The 16,018-nt window shown below is 45.1% G+C and overlaps 1 protein-coding gene across 2 annotated transcripts in view; it reads left to right on the forward strand.

Moving 5' to 3' along the window:
* MISP (mitotic spindle positioning) overlaps positions 1-16,018 on the forward strand; it is a 245,276-nt gene that overhangs the window by 187,589 nt on the left and 41,669 nt on the right. The gene's annotated exons all lie outside the window — the stretch shown is intronic.

Genomic DNA, 16,018 nt, shown 5'->3' on the forward strand with positions numbered 1-16,018 from the left:
GTTCCTGAAAAGTTTTAAGATCTCAGGCTCGCAGCACCAGAACATTAGATAGCCCAAAATAAAATAAAGGGAACAGATATGTTTCGATGAAGAACTCTGTAAAGTCATGAGTCAGTGAAAGACCAAGAAAAGAGTAAAAAAAAAAAAGAAAAAGAGAAGGAAGAGAGGAGGGAAGGAAATATTAGGGAGATGGGGAGGGGTGAAAGGGGAGGGATGGGGAATTTGACCCAGGTGTATCGGTTGCTATTGTGTTAGTTTGTTCTATGTGGCTAGAAGGGCTATTCCTTCGTCTGAAAGTATAAACATATTCCATAGCCTCCATGTCTGTATATGTCGCTCTTGTTTGTTTTGTGCCGTTTGAACCAGATCCTCCAATCTTCTGATCTCCTCCACCCTGCGCAACCACATCCCTATAGTCGGTGGGAGCGTTTTTTTCCATAGAAGGGGGATGCACGCTTTAGCTGCGTTCAGTAAGTGCCGTACTATCGACTTTTTGTAAGTTCGTGGCGAAATTGCCGTTGCATGAAGCAAAATTAGAGCTGGCTCATCACTTATTGTGTAATCCGTGAACTTTTGCGTTATTGTACGAACTGTCTTCCAAAAGTGGGACAGGAGTGGGCAAGACCAAAAGACATGGAGGAGCGTTCCCTTACTTGTTTGGCATCTCCAACATTTGTCAGATGTATCTGGGAAGTATTCGTGAAGTCTGCTAGGCGTGTAGTACCATCTAGTCAAAATTTTATAGTTAAGCTCCTGTGTTTTGGTACATAGAGATGTTTTAAGGGAGAATGTGATAATCTTTTGTGTTTGGGCACTAGTAACCGTACGTTGTAGGTCGGTTTCCCATGCACGTATGAACGTCAAGTCAGGTTGTTCTGCAGGAGAATTAACCAAGGCATAAGTTTTTGATAGAACTTGAGATAAAGTTCCCTCATCATTACAGTAGTTTTCGAAAGTCGTCAGGTCGCGGTTAAACCGTGATGGGTTAGGTATTGTACATAAAAAGTGATGTAAACGAATCGCAGTCCAAAATGGGAGTTGAAATTGACCACTGTCTAGCGTCAATGACTGTATGGATGGCCATTTATTTTTTATCAGAAAATGTGAGGCTCTATCTCTTCCTGTTGATCTAAGTGACCTAAATTCCAATCGTTCCAGTCCCGGGGGGAAACCTGGGTTACCCAGAATTGGATATAGAGGTGTGCTATCTGTGGATAAGGAGTTTGCGATTATCGCAGTGTGTCCCACTCGAAGTGATGTGCCTATTAAAGGGTGCGATTTCAAGGTCACTGGTAATCTATCAAAGCACCAGATCGTTCCCTTCAGTGGTATCTCAGACTGTGCCTGTTCTAGTTGTGTCCATATTTTGTTTCCGCCGTGTCTGTTCCAATCTATTATTCTTCCCAGATGTACTGCTCTATAGTAGTTTCTCAGGTCAGGGAGGGCCAATCCTCCATAATGTTTGGGAAGTGTGAGGTAATTTCTACGCAGTCGAGGTTTTGATTTTTCCCAAATAAATTTGATGAAAATGGAGTGTATCTGCTTAAAGTATTGGGGCGGGATTTTGATTGGCAAAGTTTGAAACAAATATAAAAACTTCGGAAGTATGGCCATTTTAATTAGGTTACACCTGCCAAACCATGAATGTAGCCCCTTATTCCAGTCTTCTAAAAGTAGTTTAGTTTTGGTCAGTAGAGGGGGGAAATTAAGGTCCAAGGTGTGTCTTAGGTCACGGGGAATCAAGGTCCCCAGATATTTGAGGGATGTATCTGTCCATCTGAACTTAAATTGTGACTTTATAGAGTTCAGTCTAGTTGGTGTTAAATTAATTCCCATGGCCTCCGACTTATCAAAGTTGATTTTTAGATTGGAAAGATGGCCATATTTTCCAAATTCTTTCAAGAGATTCGGGAGTGACACTATAGGGTTGGTGAGGGAAAACATAAGGTCGTCGGCATAGGCAGATATTTTGTATTGAACATCTCCTATTGTTATGCCTGATATATCGGGATTTAATCTTATATTACATAGAAAAGGTTCTAACGTTAGGGCAAAAAGGAGGGGCGACAGCGGGCATCCCTGTCTAGTGCCGTTTGATATAGGGAACGCATCATAGAGGATTCCATTTGCCTTAATCTGTGCTGTGGGCGTAGAGTATATACTAGAGATCCATTTTATCATTTTGTGGCCTAGACCGATATGTTTAAGGACCGCCGACATGAATACCCAGTTAACCCGGTCAAACGCTTTTTCAGCGTCTGTGCTGAGAAAGACGGACGGGATATTTCGTTTGTTCACTTCATGAACGAGGTTTAGCACCTTGGTGGTGTTATCCCTTGCCTCTCGAGCGGGGATAAATCCCACTTGATCTAAGTGAACTAGCTTTGGCATAAACTGGGTCAGTCTGTTGGCTAGAATTTTTGTGAAGAGTTTGCGGTCCACATTAAGGAGCGATATAGGCCTGTAGCTGCCACATGCCGCTGGATCCTTATCTTCTTCGAGTATAAGAGATACGTGTGCCCTTAGTGTGTCCCTGGGTAATGAAGCTCCTTCACCCAGCCCATTGAACATCTTCACCATATGGGGGCCCAATGTGGTCAGTAATGTTTGATAATATTGTATAGTCAACCCATCTGGGCCTGGAGCTTTGCCCGGCTTCATCCCTTTCACCGCTAGCTGCAGTTCCTCTATTGTGATGGGCTCTTCCAGTCCTACTTTGTCTTCTAAAGACAGTCTGGGCATTTGGGAAGCTGTAAGATAGTCATTGACCGCGTCGTCTGTTGATGATTTGGTTGGGAGATTATATAATGAGGTGTAGTAATTTTTAAATACTTCCGCAATTTGGATTGGTGTGGTCTTTTTTTGACCCTCTAGGTTTTTAATCTGGGCAATGTACGTGTTAAGTCGGTGTTTCCGGATTGATCGGGCTAGAAGTTTCCCGCATTTGTTCCCCGACTCATAAGATATTTTCCTACACACTTGTAGGGCAGCTTTGGCTCTATATTGCAGCAAATCAACAATTTGCTTCCTGAGGGATATTAGATCTGCTTCTATCGATTTGGTCGGTGCTTGTTTGTGTTTAGCTTCCAAGTCGTGTATTTTGTCAAGAAGAGTTAGCAACAATTGTTCCCTTTCTTTCTTGATGCGTGCACCGTGTTTTATGAATATGCCCCTTATAACCGTCTTGTGGGCTTCCCACACTATACCCGGACCACATTCTCCTGTGTCATTAAGTCGAAAGTAATGCGTCAGTTCATTCTGTACATCTGTCAGGACCTCCGGTGTCTGTAAGAGACTTTCGTTCAGTCTCCAGAATTTGGATCTGGCTGTCACGGACGATGACAAACAGTAACACATAGTGATGGGTGCATGATCCGACCATGTGATGTTGCCTATTTCCACTCTATGGATTGCGTCCAGTTGGCTATGTGGGACAAAAAGGTAGTCTATTCTCGAGTATACTTTGTGTGGGGAGGAGTAGAAAGTATAGTCGCGTTCCCCAGAGTGGAGCAATCGCCATGTATCAATCAGTCGGGCATCATGTAGGTCTCGAGTTATGCGTTTGTGTACACTAGATCGTATGGACGAGGAGCCGGATGACGTGTCCACCGAGGGGATCAGCGGCACATTCAGGTCTCCCCCTAATACCAGTTGGCCCTCCGTGAATTCAGTGAGTAAGTTCAGTGTGTGGTGTAGAAAGGTGTCTTGTCGGTCGTTCGCTGCATATATAGTGGCCAGTGTTACTTTAGTGCCTCTAAGCGAGCCTTTAAGGAACAGGTAGCGGCCATTTGGGTCCGCCAAAGTATCTGTACAGGTCCAGGGTACTGACCCTGAAATAAGTATTGACACCCCTTTGGATTTGGACGCCACATTAGAGGCGTGGTAAGTATGTGGAAAGTGTCGGTTTTTTAAAAAGGTCTGATTCCCTGTCCTGAAGTGTGTCTCTTGGACGAATGCAACGTCCGCGCGAGCTCTTTTAAGGTCAGACAGAAGCATACGGCGTTTCTCTGGAATATTAAGGCCCTTGGCGTTCAAGGAGTATATATTGATTGAGTCCATCATGACCTGGGTCAAAAAAAAAGGGGGGGGGGGGTAAGGATTGGATATGGGAAAAGGGGGTGGAGGTTAGGAGGGTGTAGGATAGATAAGGGAGAGAGAGAGAGAAGAGAAAGAAAGCGAACTGAAACTACTGTCGATTAAGACAGGTAATAGTTTGTGTATACCGTCTGTTTGCTAATTAGATTAAGCAAATTACTTTATAAAAGAGCAAGTCCTGGATCTCATTAGGAAACGTGCTCCAACCTATTGGGGGAGAGGTAAGACTAAACCAAGAAAGGTTCCCCCGGCCCGCCCCCACCACCTAGCTTGAAAACATTAGAAACCTCTACTTAAAAGCTTAATATAGATAATAGTGATTATGGCAGAAATAAACTAAAATTAGCTCAACAAAAACCAGAGCAAATAACAAAAAATACTTTTTTAGAGTGTATATGGTGTGGAACACCTAGCGTCCTGTTTTACTACATAGCCACTAGTTGTGGGCCATACACTTTACCATAGACCATAAGCATCTTTGAGAGAAGATAGGGGGCGTAAGTTACCCCCTCCGCCCCTCAATCCAACCCCGTCACCAATACCATGTCCCCCTTCTTAAACTGGCCCCTCCCCCCTTGCTGATTGTATCCTCCCTTATGAGGGGTCAAGACTCCAAGTGAAGGATAGCCGAGGAGGTGTGTATACCGAGAATCTTACCCCCATAGCTAAGGGTCTGTAACCTCCTAAAATATCCCCACTATATGTGGGTTTGTGTAGGGTGTTGTCCCGTTTTCTCTGAAAATATGGGTGAATGCTTTCTTCCACAACTCCCTCTCCAACCCAATCTCAAACCATCCCTCTCTGTCATACTCATGTTTGGTAGCCCCCTATCTCACCAATCCTGACTTCGAGTGTATGTGTGTGGAAATCGTCTGAAGATAAGTAAGCAAGCCTGCCCCTGTAAAGTTTATTTCTAGCATTGAAAACTTTGCTCAAATATTCTTATCACTATCATGGGTGATATCCTTCATCCCCATCCACTCATCCAATATTTATCTTAATTACTTGACTGTGCATAGGATATATTAACCCGATAAGATCATGTTGTGTTACACTCAATAACCTGGACCTAGTTTCTGGGTAGTCCCTTCAGTCTTCCTCAGTAGGTCGAGGGTGTCCGCAACAAATGTACTTCCAATAAAAGATGTCGGTCCGGGTATGAGAGGGCTGTGATAACCTCATAGGCTATTTCAATGGCAGTCTGTGCAAGCAGTCTCTCCTCCTTCATGCCAACTTGTGGGGCTAATCAATAAGGCTGGGAATCCTCCCTAGGCAGGGGGAGGGGGCGATATCCATCGAATCGCAGAGGAAGTGTAGAAAGAATGTGGGCAAAAAGGGAAAAAAAAAAAAATTTCTGAGGGGAGTAATATCCAAAGAAAGGGTGAAGAGGACGGGGGACATCCAACTAAAATGTGTATATAGACGGGGGAAGGATGCCTATATAGCTATCAGAGAAGATATAAAACAGTTTCCATTAGCTCACCGCTCACAGTAACCAGTTCAGTCTTCCCTTGGCGCTTCTGCCGAAGTGTAGCGTGATCTGCGCTGATTCCGCTGTGGTCTTGGTGATCGAGATCTCTGCCTGCCAGACGTTCCGGGCCGGTTGTTTGGGCGCTGCAGGAACTGTAGCCAATCCGGAACTGTCACAGGATCCACTTCTAGGAATGCAAACAAGGCTGGAAGTTCGGCAGGTGTCCGCAGTGTGAACGAGTGTTGAGCTTTCCGAAATGTCACTGAGATGGGGAAACCCCACCTATAGGTAAAGCCAGCATTCCTCGCCGCCTCCAGCACTGGCTTTAATTGGGCCCTTCTTTGCAGAGTCGATTGCGATAAATCCGGGAGAATTCGAATAACCGCTCCATCAAACGTGACATCACCTTTCTCCCAAGCTGCTCTCAGCACCATCTCTTTGTGTGTATATTGATGTATGCGACAAATAACATCTCTCGGTCTGCCCATATCAGTTGAGCGGGGGCCCAGTGCTCGGTGTATACGGTCAAAAGATAGACTTGCTGGGTATTGCTCTCCCAGCAGGTCCCTGAAAATCGCTAGTGTGGACTCTGCCAGGTCCTCTATCCCCGTTGCCTCCGGTATTCCCCTTAATCGCAGGTTATTCCTTCTGCTGCGGTCTTCAGCCTCCTCTAACCGCAGTTGTTGAGCTAGGATCACCGAGGCCTGGGTAGTTTGTGCTGTCTCCACTATCGCCAATCGTCGTTCGATCGTGTTCATTGATGATTCTCCCATATCCACTCGGTCTGACAGGGTCTGTAATTCCTGTCTCACTCCTGCTATCTCCTGTCGGTGGGAAGCCTCTATTCTGCTCACAATGGCTTCTATGTCTGATCTGGTTGGGAGGGCCTGTAAAAGTGCCCTAAGCTCCGCATCAGCTCTCAGTGTCAGTGGCGTGTGCGACAGGGATAGAGACTCCTGTGAGTCAGTACGGAATATTCCGGGTATTGAGCAGTCTAGTGTTTGCACCGTCGGCATCGATATCTGCTGTGAGGAAGCCTGATGCTGCTGGTCCTTGTGCGCGCCGGGCCTCGTGGTGTCCGCCATCTTAGTAGCTGGTGCTGCTCCGGGAGTGTTCACTAAGAATCTTTGGATATCTCCGCCGTTGCGTGATTTTGGGGACCCCTGATGTCTAGATCTGCCTCTCCGCTTTCCAGCAGAGTACATACCGGGTAAGCAAGCAGAGTATGCGTGGGTAAAAGCCGGTAATGGACGGGTCAGGCCGGGAGCTCCTCAGAGAAACGTCCTCACTCGGCCATGTCGAGACCACGCCCCTTTTCTCAGTTTACCTCTGCGGTTTTTATTTTTTGCACTATAAACAAAAAAAAAGCGACAGTTTTGAAAAAAACACAATATTTTGTACTTTTTGCTATAATAAATATCCCCCTTTTTTTTTTTAAAAAAAGCTAATTTTTTCTCAGTTTAGGCCAATATGTGTTCTTCTACATATTTTTGGTAATAAAAATCACAATAAGCGTATATTGATTGGTTTGCGCAAAAGTTATAGCGTCTACAAAATAGGGGATAGATTTATAGCAACCGTCGGCCATGAACATTGGCACCCCAGCAGTGCAGCGGGCACGTATGCGATGCCTGCTATACCGCTAAAAGGAGCCCACGTATAGCTACGACGGCTCGCGGGATCGTCCCGATCTGCCGCAGTATAATGACGGCGGCTGGTCGGCAAGCGGTTAACCAGTGGTTCTGTTATCCTGACTGGGCGTCATATGACGTTGAGCAGGATAACATGCTGGCGCATGCCTGCGGGGGCACGCAGCACAGCAATCGGAGGTGCTGTGTGTCAGTCTGACATACTGCATCTCCGATCGTGGTATGGAACCTCTGACAGAGGCTTCTTACCACGTGGTCAGCTGTGACCAATCACAGCTGATCATCACGTGAACCAGGAAGAGCTGGTAAACGGCATTCCTCGTTTCGCGCTGACAGGGAGAGCCCTGTCAGAGGGGGGGGTCTGTGCTCATAATCAGCACATTGATTATCAGCACAGTCCCATAAGATGTGCCACCACAGCTGCCAATAAGTGCCAATCAGCTGCCAGTCGGTGCCCCATCAGAAACGGATGTCAGTGCCAATAAGTGCCCATATCAGTGCCAATCAGTTCCCACCACAGTGCCAATCTGTGCCCATCACAGTTCCAATCAGTGCCCAGCAGTGCTGCCCATCAGTGCCACCTGTCAGTGCCAATCACAGCCGCCTGTCAGTGCCCATCAGTTTACACACACAGATCCACGGTCCGGCCCGGTTAACGGGCAATCACGGGTGCCCGGCGGACATCGCGGCCACCGGGCACACACACCGGGTCCCGAGCAATGCGGCGGGCGCGCGCACCCTAGATGGCCGGGAAGCCCAGGCCGTCATATGACGTCCACCCAGGATGGGAGATCCCATCTGTGGACGTCATATTACAATACGCGGGTAGTGAAGTGGTTAATGTCCACCCGAGAGACTCCCCAACGTCAGTCAGTCAAGTAGTTGAATGCATGTATGATACATCCTGCTAATAGTCTTATCCTGCTGAGTAGTGTGTAGTTGAAGAAGAGGACACGTATTCAAATACTCCAAGGGCTGTATGCAATGACAAGCTATTTAATTCTCAGCAGTAGTACTAATTGCCTATTTTATAAATCTGAGACTATTCCCACAGCCTGCAGGTAATTCTCACGATTAATCCTTAGTACACACATAAAGCTTGTATAGTAGCTTGACAGCCACTGATTTATACAACTTTTCTCAAGATTAGATTGAATTCTATCTCTCAGTGTATGGCCAATCATCTCCAATTGCCAGTCAAAATGATAGTAAACCTTGGTCTTTCAATATACATCTGTATATGTAATATTGGCTCCTGCTCTACTCACATTGAAAACGAACTAAGCAAAACACTGTGCAGCAATCTCTGAGTATTACTAGATATGAAACAATGTTTGTAAACATTTAAATAAAAATGGAACAGTCCTCACAGATACATTGAATGTAACCACAAACAGGGTTCCTGCAGCCTGCAGGTAATCTCTTAGTATGGGTTACTCACGGATCCGGTGATTCTACAGAGATCGTTCAAACCCTGAGTCGGTATAGACCTGTATATGTATATCCAATTGATTAGATGTTCAGAAAAGCTGTTCCTTGTCCGTTGGTTGTTTCCTTGTTTTCCCTTCTGTTAGCACAGTGTATTTAAAATAGAGGGAGGGCATTTGTAGTTCTCCTGTGGGAGTTTTTATATAGCCAATGTTCACAATGTCTTATCGCCAATCCTCTCTTCCCAAATCCTTTGGGGAATGATAGGGAGTCAGACAGGAGGTACTTGTAAAATAATCATCCAGGCAGAAGTTTTTCTTCAGGCTTGTGCATCCTAACTAAGGTCATTAGGTCCTTATTGTCAATAGGGTTGAGCTACGGTAGGTAGAGAGACGGGGGTTCTAGAGTTTACATGTTTCGTTCCGAGGGGACGGAACTTTGTCAGAACTAAGGGAATAGTCAGCAGTCACCCATTAAATACAAAACCACAAATCACTCTCAATTATCTACGGTGAGTACCAGGTGTTATTAACCCATTTGTTACTTCACCCCAGGTGTGGAATTACTATAAAGTTTCAAGCTTAAAAATATATAGTGGTGTGGTGTGTGTAGTGGTGTGATGCCCTGCACTAAACAAAACATCACCAAGTGACAATTTTTGTCTGCATCTAAATGCTGCGTGGGAATATTACTAATATAGGATACAGGGCCGTCTTTAGCGCAGGGCAAACGGGGCACTTGCCCTGGGCCCAATCTTTGTTGGGGGGCCCGCGCTAGCCGTGAGTTGGGGCCCCGATGACAGCTTTGCAGAGCGCACAGAGGACATGGGAGGATGTATTCCTCGCTAGCCAGCTGAGGGGGGCGGGGCCGGGAGCTCCACTGACGCTCTGACCCCGCCCACTTGCAGCCTGTGTACTCGGAAAAGAGCTTCTGTAGTGAGAGCCAGTGATCGGAGTGGGAGTGTCAGTGGAGCTTTCGGCCCCGCCCCCTCTATACTGGCTGGTGAATACAGAGGTCCGGGGGCGGGGCCGGGAGCTCCAATGACACTCCCACTCCGATCACTGGCTCTCACTACAGGTGCTCTAATCCCAGTACACAGGCTGCACGTGGGCGGGGTCAGAGCGTCAGTGGAGCTCCCGGCCCCGCCCCATCTCACCTGGCTAGCGAGGAATACATCCTCCCATGTCCTCTGTGCGCTCTGCAAAGCTGTCATCGGGGCGACAATTCACGGGTGACGCGGGCCCCCCAACAAAGCATCAGTGGAGCTCCCAGCTGCTTTAGTGAGAGCAGAGAGTGGAAGCCCCGCCCACAGTCCTGAATGTATGTAGTGAGTTTGGCTGGCCAGGTATGTCCTTACAACCATAAAATGCCTGACTATTTAAACCCTGAGCTGTGTTATTTAACTGTACAGCTGTGCATTGCTGAAAGTTCTCTGACCATCCCCTGTATAATGTCTGCAGTCTCTGATTGTCTCCTGCAGTATGTCCGCAGTCTCTGAGTGTCTCCTGCAGTATTTACACAGTCTCTGAGTGTCTCCTGCAGTATGTCCACAGTCTCTGAGTGTCTCCAGTATTTACACAGTCTCTGATTGTCTCCTGCAGTATGTCCGCAGTCTCTGATTGTCTCCTGCAGTATGTCCGCAGTCTCTGATTGTCTCCTGCAGTATGTCCGCAGTCTCTGATTGTCTCCTGCAGTATTTACACAGTCTCTGAGTGTCTCCTGCAGTATTTACACAGTCTCTGAGTGTCTCCTGCAGTATGTCCACAGTCTCCGAGTGTCTCCAGTATTTACACAGTCTCTGATTGTCTCCTGCAGTATGTCCACAGTCTCTGATTGTCTCCTGCAGTATGTCCGCAGTCTCTGATTGTCTCCTGCAGTATATCCGCAGTCTCTGAGTGTCTCCTGCAGTATTTACACAGTCTCTGATTGTCTCCTGCAGTATGTCCGCAGTCTCTGATTGTCTCCTGCAGTATGTCCGCAGTCTCTGAGTGTCTCCTGCAGTATGTCCGCAGCCTCTGAGTGTCTCCTGCAGTATGTCCGCAGCCTCTGAGTGTCTCCTGCAGTATGTCCGCAGCCTCTGAGTGTCTCCTGCAGTATGTCCGCAGCCTCTGAGTGTCTCCTGCAGTATGTCCGCAGCCTCTGAGTGTCTCCTGCAGTATGTCCGCAGCCTCTGGTAATCTCCTGCAGTATGTCCACAGTCTCTGGTAATCTCCTGCAGTATGTCCGCAGTCTCTGATTGTCTCCTGCAGTATGTACGCAGTCTCTGATTGTCTCCTGCCGTATGTCCGCAGTCTCTGGTAATCTCCTGCAGTATGTCCGCAGTCTCTGATTGTCTCCTGCAGTATGTCCGCAGTCTCTGGTAATCTCCTGCAGTATGTCTGCAGTCTCTGTCTCCTGCAGTATGTCTGCAGTCTCTGTCTCCTGCAGTATGTCCGCAGCCTCTGAGTGTCTCCTGCAGTATGTCCGCAGTCTCTGGTAATCTCCTGCAGTATGTCCGCAGTCTCTGATTCTCTCCTGCAGTATGTCCGCAGTCTCTGAACCTCTCCTGTAGTATGTGTATTAATGTGCCCCTTTACTTGCTCATTTATTTGGGATTGCTCCACTGCTCAGTGAGAGGTAATGATGTGCATGAACCTCTAGCAACCAATCAGCAAACAGTAGTGATCTGCTTTAATCTCTAGCAACCAATCAGTAAGTGCTAATGATGTGCTGTAACCCCTAGCAACCAATTAGTGAGCGCTAATAATGTACATTAACCTCTAGCAACCAAACGGAAGCAGAAATTATGTGTTGTAACCTCTAGAAACCAGCCATTGAGCAGTAATGATAGGCTGTAACATCTGGCAAACAATTGCAATCGCTGCGTGATCTGCTGCAGTAAACTGATTTTGAGTCTACCTGCTATTTTTTGTATGTCTCAGAATGGAGGGGGGGCCCCAAGAAAATGTTTGCCCAGGGCCCAATCAAAATTAGAGACGGCCCTGATAGGATATTTTAACTGGATTATTCAATAGAGCTTTTATATTGTATTATCTTCTCATATGTGCTCAATGCTAATGGGATCCTTGGCTATAAGCCAATGTCAATCCCTAATCGCTATTCTCCACATAGTCCTACATAAACCCATACAATAATCAATTTATGCATGGGCTATCCAGGTTCCAATTAAAGATCCAAATCCTATCTGAGATCATCTGCGCCCAGACAATCCCACAGGCACTTCGCATCATATCACATTGACATCCCATCCGACGTGCCCGACATCCGATTTAGCATGTCAGGCTCGTCGGATATAGATCATACACACGCAGACTACTTCCAATAGTGCAGATCTATTTTAAGTGGGCGGAACTGTTTTAAACCCTGAGTTTATGAAATCCATCGGTTTCATCTGATACAGGCAACTCCTTGATTAAATCTTAATCCACCATTGTGTATCTTGCTCTGTTCAGATGGCAAATACCCCTGTCATTAAACTCAGCTATTGGGAGGAGGCCAAGCAATGTTTATGCACAAAACAAACAACTGGTGATAATAGTCAATCCTATACACATATTATCAACAATCCCCCATTTCAGTCATAGATAGGGAGATTCCTATTATTTCGGTTAGATGCCCATAAGCAAGTAACCTGGATTCACAGAATAGTGTGCACTCCAACATAATGTACAAATATGTAAGAGAAGTGTATATATGAAAGAATGGGTATCTACATAAGGGATAGACATGCGTATCTATAGAAAACATTGCAGGGATATGTCGCTATTTAACCCCCTAGGGGCCTTGGAGTTCAGGAGAAAAATCCATTTAGCCTCCTTCTGTAATAGTAACTTATCTCTGCCCCCTCTTATGTTAGACAATTCCAATTTATGGATAATGCAATCCAGCTAACTTTGCATCATGACTATCCCTAAAATGCACTGCCACTGGAGATGTGTCATCTTTAGTGACAATACTTGAAATGTGTTCTCCTATTTATACAGTTCAATCTCTGTATTTGCAGACGATACTAAGCTAAGCAGGGCAATAACTTCTCCGCAGGACGTGGAAACCTTGCAAAAAGACTTGAACAAATTAATGGGGTGGGCGACTACATGGCAGATGAGGTTCAATGTAGAAAAATGTAAAATAATGCATTTGGGTGGCAAAAATATGAATGCAATCTATACACTGGGGGGAGAACCTCTGGGGGAATCTAGGATGGAAAAGGACCTGGGGGTCCTAGTAGATGATAGGCTCAGCAATGGCAAGTAATGCCAGGCTGCTGCTAACAAAGCAAACAGAATATTGGCATGCATTAAAAGGGGGATCAACTCCAGAGATAAAACGATAATTCTCCCGCTCTACAAGACTCTGGTCCGGCCGCACCTAGAGTATGCGGTCCAGTTCTGGGCACCAGTCCTCAGGAAGGATGTACTGGAAATGGAGCGAGTACAAAGAAGGGCAACAAAGCTAATAAAGGGTCTGGAGGATATTAGTTATGAGGAAAGGTTGCGAGCACTGAACTTATTCTCTCTGGAGAAGAGACGCTTGAGAGGGGATATGATTTCAATTTACAAATACCGGACTGGTGACCCCTCAATAGGGATAAAACTTTTTCGCAGAACAGAGTTTACCAAGACTCGTGGCCACTCATTAAAATTAGAAGAAAAGAGGTTTAATCTTAAACTACGTAGAGGGTTCTTTACTGTAAGAGCGGCAAGGATGTGGAATTCCCTTCCACAGGTGGTGGTCTCAGCGGGGAGCATTGATAGCTTCAAGAAACTATTAGATAAGCACCTGAATGACCACAACATACAGGGATATACAATGCAATACTGACACATAATCACACACATAGGTTGGACTTGATGGACTTGTGTCTTTTTTCAACCTCACCTACTATGTAACTATGTAACTATTCTTTTACGGAACTCTCTTAGGGTTTTGCCCACATATATTTTCCCACATGGGCAAATGATTTGGTAAATAATGTAAGTAGTAGAACAATTCACAAAAGGTTTAATCCTGAAAGTATGTTTACCAGTAGAGTCACTGAAAACATTAGTTCTTTTAACATACTTGCATACAGCGCAATGCCCACAGGGGTACTTGCCCTCAATATGTGCTGCAACTGATGTTAAAGCAGGTTTTTTTACCACTGAACAGGTATATTCACTGTGCACTAGGGTATCTCCTATTGTCGGTGCTCGTTTGGCAATTACACTGGGTCAGGGGCCCAAAATTTGTTTTAACTTGTTATCCAACATAAGTAAGTGCCAATGTTTGCCCAATATCCCTTTAAGATGGTCCCAATGCGTGCCATACGTGGTCACCAAGCCTATTTTATCCATACGTTTTTTGTTCAATTTTTCTATATTTGGTTCTAAGCCCATAATTGTTTCCCTTCGTTTGGTTTCGTCGAGACCTTTGTCTTTGCTTGTCTAATTACTGAATTGGGGTATCCTCTTTATTTAAATCTCTGACTTAAATCTCTGCTCTCTTTGTGAAAGTCCTTGATTTTTGAACAATTTCTACGAATCCTTAAAAATTGGCCTGTGGACATTCCTCTGATTAGTGGCCATGGGTGGTGACTGGTGGCGTGGAGGAGGGTATTTCCAACTGTAGGTTTTCTGAAGGTATTTGTCACAAGTGTTGTTTTTTCTTTGTTAATCATAAGGTCCAGAAATTAAATTTTATCTTTATCCACTTCATATGTGAGAAAGATATTTTTGGTGTTATTATTGAGTTCTTGTATAAACAACTCAAATTGGGTTGTAGTACCTCTCCACACCACTAGGACATCATCAATAAAACGCACCCAAAGTGCCACATACTCCTGGAAGGCTGGGTGATTGTACACCTCCTCTCTTTCCCACCACCCCAAATGCAGACAGGCGTAGGAGGGGGCACAAGAGGCCCCCATAGCTACGTCCCATTTTTGGCGGTAGTATTTGTTATCAAAGATAAAGAAATTGTTGTCAAGTACTAGTTCAAGTAGTTCCATTAAGAATTCATTGTGGGGACCCGCAAGAGGGTGTCTAACATCCAACCATTGGGATACTGCCTGCATCCCCACTTTATGAGGGATGGATGAATAAAGTGATTCCACATCTATTCCAATCAACAATGAATTCTCTGGGATCTGTAAATCATTTAATTTTCGCAAAATGTCAGCAGAATCTTGCACATAGGAAGGCAACTTCTTATTAAGATGTTTAATTCTTTGATCTATGTATTTACCAATTCTCTCTAGTGAGCCCCCCATCCCTGATACAACTGGCCTGCCTGGGTTTTTTTTTAGATTTTTATGGACTTTTGGTGTAATGTAAAATGTTGGTATGTTAAAATTAATGATTCTAATAAATGCTAATTCTTTTTGAGTAAGTAGTCCTACTTCATGGGCTCTAGTCAGACGATAATTAATTTCCTTGACCAAGTCAGGAAAAGGGGTATTAGGCCATCGTTCATAGCAATCAGTATCATTGAGCTGTTTGTAAATTTCCTCCAAATAATCTGTTTCAGGCCACAAAACAACTTTCCCCCCTTTATCACTAGGTTTAATGATACAGTACTAGGTTTAATGATACAGTTCGGTAACGTTTTTAGTTCCTCAAGGGCTTTTCTTTCGTTGTTTGAAAGATTGTCCTTAATAGGTTCTATCTTTTCCCACTTAATTACCTGGATGTCTTCCGTAATTGCCTCCAAAAACATCTGAAGGTATTTATTATTTGAGAAGCTGGGAAAACGTTGAGATTTATTGGCCAAACCATATTTTGGTGGTGGGTCTAAGATTGCAGACTCTATTCAAGTGTTTCCCTCAAGGAAACCGATCAACTTTGTCTCATCGATCTCCATCAGGGTATTGATGTCCTCCCCAACACCTTGGTGGGGGGACAGGTGAGGGGCTTATTGGATTCTGGAAGGCTGTTTAAAAATAAATGGTTCCCCCGGATACTGACCCTTGCCCTCAAATTACTTAGTTAAGGGTACATGGTAAAAAAAGCTCTGTAAATAAATACACCACTTAGCCCTTATTAAAAAATACAAATGGAAAAATGAACAGCATAAACCCATTGTTAATCAGGTGGTCTAGAGAAGCAGATCCCTATCAGTTGCTAATTAGCCATTGGATTAATTCTACAGGCAGCTGAGGTCGCCCCCTTCTGCCACCCTCTCACTGGGGAGCCCAGAACTGAAGCCAGTGGTTTTGTCAGCTTACCATAGATGCGCTCGCAGACTGGAATGTCCTTGATCATCTCTGTGGTATAGGAAACTGGAAGTGACGAATATTTTGTCACTTCTAGTTTCGCCGGATGTAAACAAAACAATTTTTGGCTTGGGAAAGTATCTGCTTATTGTTATCACAAGGTATATTTACATTCCTTGTGAGAAC

The sequence above is a fragment of the Aquarana catesbeiana genome, linkage group LG01 (genome assembly GCF_042186555.1).
Source record: "Aquarana catesbeiana isolate 2022-GZ linkage group LG01, ASM4218655v1, whole genome shotgun sequence".
NCBI lineage: Eukaryota > Metazoa > Chordata > Amphibia > Anura > Ranidae > Aquarana > Aquarana catesbeiana.